The 6827-nt window shown below is 46.3% G+C and overlaps 1 long non-coding RNA gene across 1 annotated transcript; it reads right to left on the bottom strand.

Annotated features, from left to right (window-relative positions):
* Positions 1-466: 466 nt before the first annotated feature.
* On the bottom strand, positions 467-1048 carry LOC118239498. The gene is made up of 2 exons (XR_004771826.1): positions 829-1048; positions 467-652 (listed from the first exon to the last, which is right to left on the bottom strand). It is a non-coding gene; the product is annotated as an uncharacterized LOC118239498 (long non-coding RNA).
* Positions 1049-6827: the final 5779 nt, after the last annotated feature.

Consider the following 6827-nt stretch of genomic DNA (forward strand, 5'->3'; position numbering starts at 1 on the left):
TGGCCATTTCCTAAATAATAGAAAACTGGAGAAGCTTCTGAAAATGAAAACCATGATCCCAACACTGACCCACAGTCTCTTATCTCAATTACAGATGCAGAGAATTCACACACCAGGTCTATTTAAATTCTGATGCCAAGTTAATTTGTCAAATCTGACCTGAGGGGAGGGGTGATGAGATTCAAACCTCTTTCATGGTCCCAGGCCAGGGAATGCAGGAGAAAAATTAAAATATGGGTATGTGAAAATGAAAACAAAATGGGCTCCAACCCTCCCCCGGTTTTCAGAAGAACAGCTCAGGGCTCACTAAGCCCATGGTCTCTAAGGCTGCCTTAGCTGCCCTGTACTCCCAGGGAGAAAGGGAACTGACCCACCTCCCACCAGAACTTCCACATGGGAAGCTCTGCTTTCTACTTAAAACAACAGAAACATACACACAAAATGGAATCCAAACACACATATGCAATTATGTTTTTAAAGAGAAACCTCTTTATCTGATATAGCTCAACACAATGAAGACCACAAGCCCTGTGCAAGCGGCTAATTTAACATCATGATTCATCAGTCTTCTCTAGGCCCTGAGGGAATGTGACACAAGGCTGGAGATGTTACTGGAAGAAAATGGCTGATATCCGGGGTCTCTGGCACAGACCTGAAAGGAAACACATATCCAGACTCCTATTTGGGGAAATAGTTTGGATTTCAAGGGAGGATGTGGTTAGTCACAGAAAATATCAGTAGATTCAAGGGACTTGACCTGGACAGTGAGGATGTTGGCCCCTTCCTTCCCCCACCCCCAGCAGTTCAGCCCCTGAGGTTTGCACTTACATCTGGGGTCCCTGACCAAAGCCACCCGAGGGCTCAGGGCCATCAGGGTCAGGACCACAGCTGCCACACAGGAGCCTCTGGGGAGCCAGGGACCCATCATGGTGGAGGATTGGATGGTGGTCTCCCACCCTGGAATCTATGTCCCGTCTCTGTCTACACCCAGGTCAGCGGGACCAGGGGATTCACTGCTTTGGTGCTGTGTTGAGTAAAGTCAGTGCTTGGGAGCCAATCAGTATCAGATGTGAGCAGCATCATCAGTTGCTAGCTAGAAATTCAGTATGAGGGTCCTCTTTGGAAACAGAAATTTCTTTTCTAGTTAGTGTTTTTAATACTTGATCCAGTTGCAGCTGAAACATTAATCAGCCCACAGTGCTGAGTCAGCTCTGCTGTGGTCCGTAATTCATTCATCACTGTGAGCACTGGGGGAGCGCTCACCTCCTACACAGGGCTGTTGGCACGACTGTGTGTTTGAAATTTGTGGTAGCAAAGGAGGTGACTGAAGATGACAGCAAGCCAGGAACCTTTAGCCTGGCACTTACTGCCCCTCAGGTTAATGATGGAGATGACAAAGGTGATGCCAGTTCATCCACTTCAGGTGAAGTCACCACCATCTCTCATGTTCCCTAGAGCTGGACAAAGCTGTGGTGCTGTGGACATCTCCAGGAGCAGCTTCCCTAGTAACTGATGATGTGGCAGAATGCCTGCTCCTGATTGGACATTGGAATCTGCACCTCTTCAGTTATGGAAATGTCTGACAAGTCATGGTGCTGTGCTTACGTGGGAGGTGTGGTGTTCCAGCCCTGCCCCTGGAGTGTTGCTATCTCTAGAAGCTCAGTTGGGGGTCCCTATGGTTATCCACAGCCACAGAACAAGGCCACTGCAGAACAGCTCTTGAGGGACTCCTGGGAGGTCACTGGCCCCACAAGATCCCTCACCTGGATGATACTGAGTACCTGCAGCCTTGTTCTTTGCCAACAATAGCTGCAGGTACACTCACAGTGCAAGTCTCCCTGTCACCACATCACAGAACAGGGTCCCTTTTTAAGCTCTAGATCACACTGATAAAAGATTTAAAAACCAGACAAGAGAAACCTGAACTGAAGCTTGGACACCAAGCTGAGGTAGCAATCTATTTTATAAAAGAGATTATGCCACCAAATCCTAATTCTATCATGTTTTGCTATTACCACAGTCAAGGTTATATAGTTGAGGGGCTGGAGAGATGGTGTAGCTAATAGGAGCACCTGCTGTGCAAGCATGGGTTTCCATCCCAGCACCCACAGACCAAGCCCGGTGTGGCCTGTGCACCTCTAACCCCAGCAGGGACTGGAGGATCGCTGGGGCTTTCTGGCTGCAGATCTAGCCTAAAAACCGGAACTCAGGAAAGACCATGACTCAAAGGAAAAGGGTGGAGAACGATGAGGACACCTTCATGTGGCCTCCACATACCAGCACACATACATACACACACTGAGCTCATAACTCACACACATACACCATGCATATCATGTCCTAATCACTTTATAATGTGCCTGTGCCAAGACAAGTTTTAACAAAACTTTTAACTTACTATTGATATTCTAGTGATTTAAATTTCTAGATATGAAAATCTCTAAATAGCTTCTTCATAAAAATTAGTAAAGGATTGTAACCCTCAGGGTTGATGTAAAACAAAGTAAACCAGTACTGCCCAGTCCTGAAGGCTGGGCATCTGACCTAGAGGGCAGCCCTTCTCTGCTTACCCTAGCTAGGAAGCACCTCTTCAGACAGCAGGCCTTCAACACTGAAGGAAAGCATGGCTTTGTGCAAATCACTTGGGCTTTGTGGTCAGAAACCCAGCCATTTGTTGGTAGGGTAACTTCTGGTGTCTGCCATCTTGAAAGTTTACTGTGGGTAATGAAGATTACTGGGGGGTATGAAGGTTACTAGGGGCATGAAGGTTACTGTGGGCTGCTTGTAAGCTTTATGCTGCTACTGCACAGCCTTGGGACTAACAGACTTTGCAAGAGGTGCTTAGTACTTTGTTACCAACCCAGATGTGTGGAACCCCATTTGGTGGCTTAGTCTTGAGTACCACAGACCTCCCAACTCTGACATCTGCCTCAACACCTTCTCTTCCCTTGTTCTTCTTCATTTGAAGGCTCTTATTTTAAAATATAGGAAGTTTTTGCCTTTTTAACAACATTTGAAACATTTTAAAGCGGCTCTGCTGAAGGTTCCCAACATGAATAGGCACAATCTCTAGAGCCAAAGTGTCCAGACTATTAGAAACTATTGTAAAGGCTGACAACATGAGTTTCATTTGTGAGTTCAAGATGCACCAAAGTGTTCTTAAATCTGGCCTCTGGGAAGCCCTTACCTCTAGGAACTTCCCTTGCCCCTCGTGAGTTCTGAGACTTTGTTATGACACCGATTCCAGAACCTTCACAGACCATATCAGGCTTAGGTCCAATGACCCTAAGCCACACAATTCCTGGGAGACCCTCAGCACCCTTATTTACAAGGGTCTCCCTGACACTCAGGATCTCACAGCTCAGAAGCCGTGAACTTGAGGCATTTGTTTAATCTTGATCTCTCTCGGACAAAAGAATCCAGATGACGTGGAACTCACTGAAGACACTAACTGGAAGATGGAAGCCTTGGGTGAGAGCCAGGTTCCTCTCTGGCATTTCCTTGATACCTACTCTCTCAAGTCCTGTCTTGGGGACACTAATGGAACTGGCTTTCTTTCTTACCTGGTGTCTTTCAACCCTAATATCCATCCTTTCATTCTGACGGAGTCCTCTGGGAAGCTGAAGGAAAGTTGCCCATGGTCACCTCATATGGAGCAATCTTCTCTGGCTTTCTGAAGTTTGAACTCTGGGTCAGAGTAACCACTGTCCACAGGGCAGGGGCATGTCATAGCCTCCTGCATCCTTCCTGCACAATCTGCCTCAGCACTGAGAAACAGGCTTGGTTCCTTTTCCCCATAGGGGAGGAACATCTTCCAAACACCCACACTAAGAGCATTTCAGACACCCACAAAGGGACAGCTGCTCTCTGGGACTTCCTCTGAGCCCCCCATCTAAGTTTATCTCACTTCCACAAGAGTTTAACACTCTCGTGGTGGAGACCGGATGCTGAATTTAGAGGTACATTCAGAGCAAATCTCTAAACATAAAGGGTTTGGCAGCAGAATTTTCTCACATTGCCAAACATCTAAAAAGACTCAGTAGACAGATGCCAGTTGCAGGGGTGGAGTTATATCTGGAGGAGGATTTCCACTCTTGCTTTTTGGAAGTAGCCTTGATTGGAGAATAATCTATTTTCTTAGTCATTTGGAGTTTGGTATTCTTTAGTGTTTCCACTGTAGTGACAGACTTGTAGTTGCTATGGATGTGTCCCCCATTCATCATCTTTTCTGCTCTGCTTTAAATACCAAATGCAAATCAACCATATAGCTATACAGACAGTCTACCAGTCCCCGTGACAAAGTTCACAAACTTATTCTATCATTCAGCTCAGTGTGCAATGACTCCAAGGCCTTCCTCATTGATAAGAAATGTCTGCGCTCACACACACTCACGTTAATATCATTACCTTCAGAGAGCATCTTCCCAGGGCCATCACAACCTGTGGTTGCTCAGGTGCTCCATGGAGGAGCAGATCCCTCAGATTGCCTGATTAAAGCCAGGGTTACAGCAGCCAGGGCTCTTACAGAGCCAAGAGAAAAAGCATAAGAGCTTAAATTCGGCTGGGACAGGAGTGGCAGACACTGGGTTTGGCTGTGCGGCTTGTGATCCCAGTGCGTGGAAGGCAAAGTTTGCGGAAGAGTTGGTAATCAGAGCCAGCCTCAGTTACATAGTGAGTGCAAGGCCAGTTTGGGTTGTGTGAGATCCCATCTAAATCAACAATAAATCAGTTAACGAGTTGAGGAAGAAAGGGGAGGGACAGACAGTTGGATGGCAGCAGTGGCCTCTGGGTGGCCCAAAGCTTATAGGTGTTTCTTTGTTTCAGATATAATTCTAGCTGTTATCCTGACTCTGCTGGGCGTTGCTATCCTGTATATCCTGACAACAAAATGTACACAGTCGAGTCCTCCTCGAAGTGGTGAGTAACCTTAGCCATGCCCCATGAAAGTCTCAGAGGGAGGGAAGCTGAGGTGAAGCAAAAGACTTTGTTGGTGTGCTCAGAGAGTGTCCCACACAGATGTCAAAGATCTTGCCCTGCTAGTGTCTCTGCTCACAGAGTGAAATTCCAAAGCTTACACTATCAGCACTGTCAACAAACACACAAGAATTAGCGAGAGGAATGAGAATTCTTTATAAAGCAAAGTCTGTCTCAGTTCCAAAGGGAAGTACTCAAGTCTGAAAATGTGGGAAAACAAGATGCTGGCAGAAGCCCCCTCTGACAGTTCAGAAAGAACCCGGGGCTGTGAGCAACAGCTTTGGAGACAGCACACAAACACTCGATGGTTCCTGTAAGAGGAATGAGACAGGGCCACAAAATTAAGGTCCCTCTCCACAGGATAACACTCAGTACCTGCCCTGCTTCATTCTCCTCACTGCATTCCCCAGATTTACTCCCCTCAGCACCTGTGAGCCCTCACAGAGAAAACAGGCTAGCACAACAGGGCTGGATAAAGGTGCCAGAAAGGGAGGACTCAGTATCCCATTGGAGGACCACCCTGGGGGCTAATTTTAGAGTACAGAAGGTTGGGTCAGGAAGAACACCTCTGTCAATAGCTAACAGAAACTTTTGCCTAACCCTTCCACAGAGTCATGTGTCTCTAGATATGCTTCAGAACAGAGTGAGTATCCAATGTCTAGCATGACGAAGTGCTGAGCACCTGTGGATCCTGTGTGTGTGTCTGGCTCACCCGTGTGCACCTAGGAGCTTCCAGAACTTGATAGAGTATACCATCCCATGAACTACACCTTTGAGTTTCTAAGGGAATCCTGTCAGAGATCTCCTAGAATGGATCAGTAGTTCATGAGTGTGCATGTTCCCTAGGCTCCCCTCAGTGGCAGCAGAAACACTAAGCCCTGGTTTCAACAGACCTCCTGGGCTTCACATGATGGCTCAGTGGGAGGTCTAAGTCTCACTATGAAGAGGCCTCCATAAGGTAGCTGGAAATAAGGCTCTAACAGTCAGGAATGGTGACAGTAGATCCAGCTAAGGTTACTGTGATGAGGAGGGAAAGGCAGCAATGTCTCTGAGAACTAGCCCAGGACACTGCATGGAAAGAGGGAGCTGAGCGCTGCCGTGACAGCCCCACTCCAGGTCACCTGACCATGCCAACATTCTAAATGGTCCCTTCATAGTTAACCCACGTGCTTCTCCATCCTGGAAATTTGTGGTTCTGTTAACTCTTAGATGTGTAAGAGAAGCCCCTGAGGATGATGAAGAAACACGATCATGGAGCTCTCTCTCCTTTCTTCCTAGGTGCTGTGCTTCTGGACTATGAGGATGGTAGGGACAAAGGGATTAGGAACTACAGATAATTCCTGAAGAATGTGTTCCTTAGGAAACAGCAGTTTCTTCTCCCTTTCAGCATCATGTGTACAAGCAGCAGATTCTGCTGTTATGCTTCCAACTGACTTTCTCTGAGCTCACACACGCACAGATGCTTAACGGCTGTGCATTTTTCAAAAAAGGGAAAATATTTCTCCTTCTTAAGACCGTTAAAATAATTAATTTCCACCTCTTGCTTACTCCAAACCCCAAGATCTATAGGAATTATAGCGTTTATGAAACTCTTCCACAGATGTTTAAGACAGGACAAAAAGGATCTGGAGAGATGGCTCAGTAGTTAAGAGCACATTCATACATGTAGGGAAGTCCTCCTGGGCACATAAAATAAATTTTAAATGGATAAAATACATAGTTTATAGATTGTTGTGGAGGTTAAACAGCTTATTGAAGAGACACTTTGGAAGCTATACAATAAAGTAAGACACAAAATTTATGATTGCTGATTTAGAATGTGAAGTTAGTTATCTAAACAACTAATAATCACC

This window comes from Cricetulus griseus (genome assembly GCF_003668045.3).
Source record: "Cricetulus griseus strain 17A/GY chromosome 1 unlocalized genomic scaffold, alternate assembly CriGri-PICRH-1.0 chr1_0, whole genome shotgun sequence".
Lineage (NCBI taxonomy): Eukaryota > Metazoa > Chordata > Mammalia > Rodentia > Cricetidae > Cricetulus > Cricetulus griseus.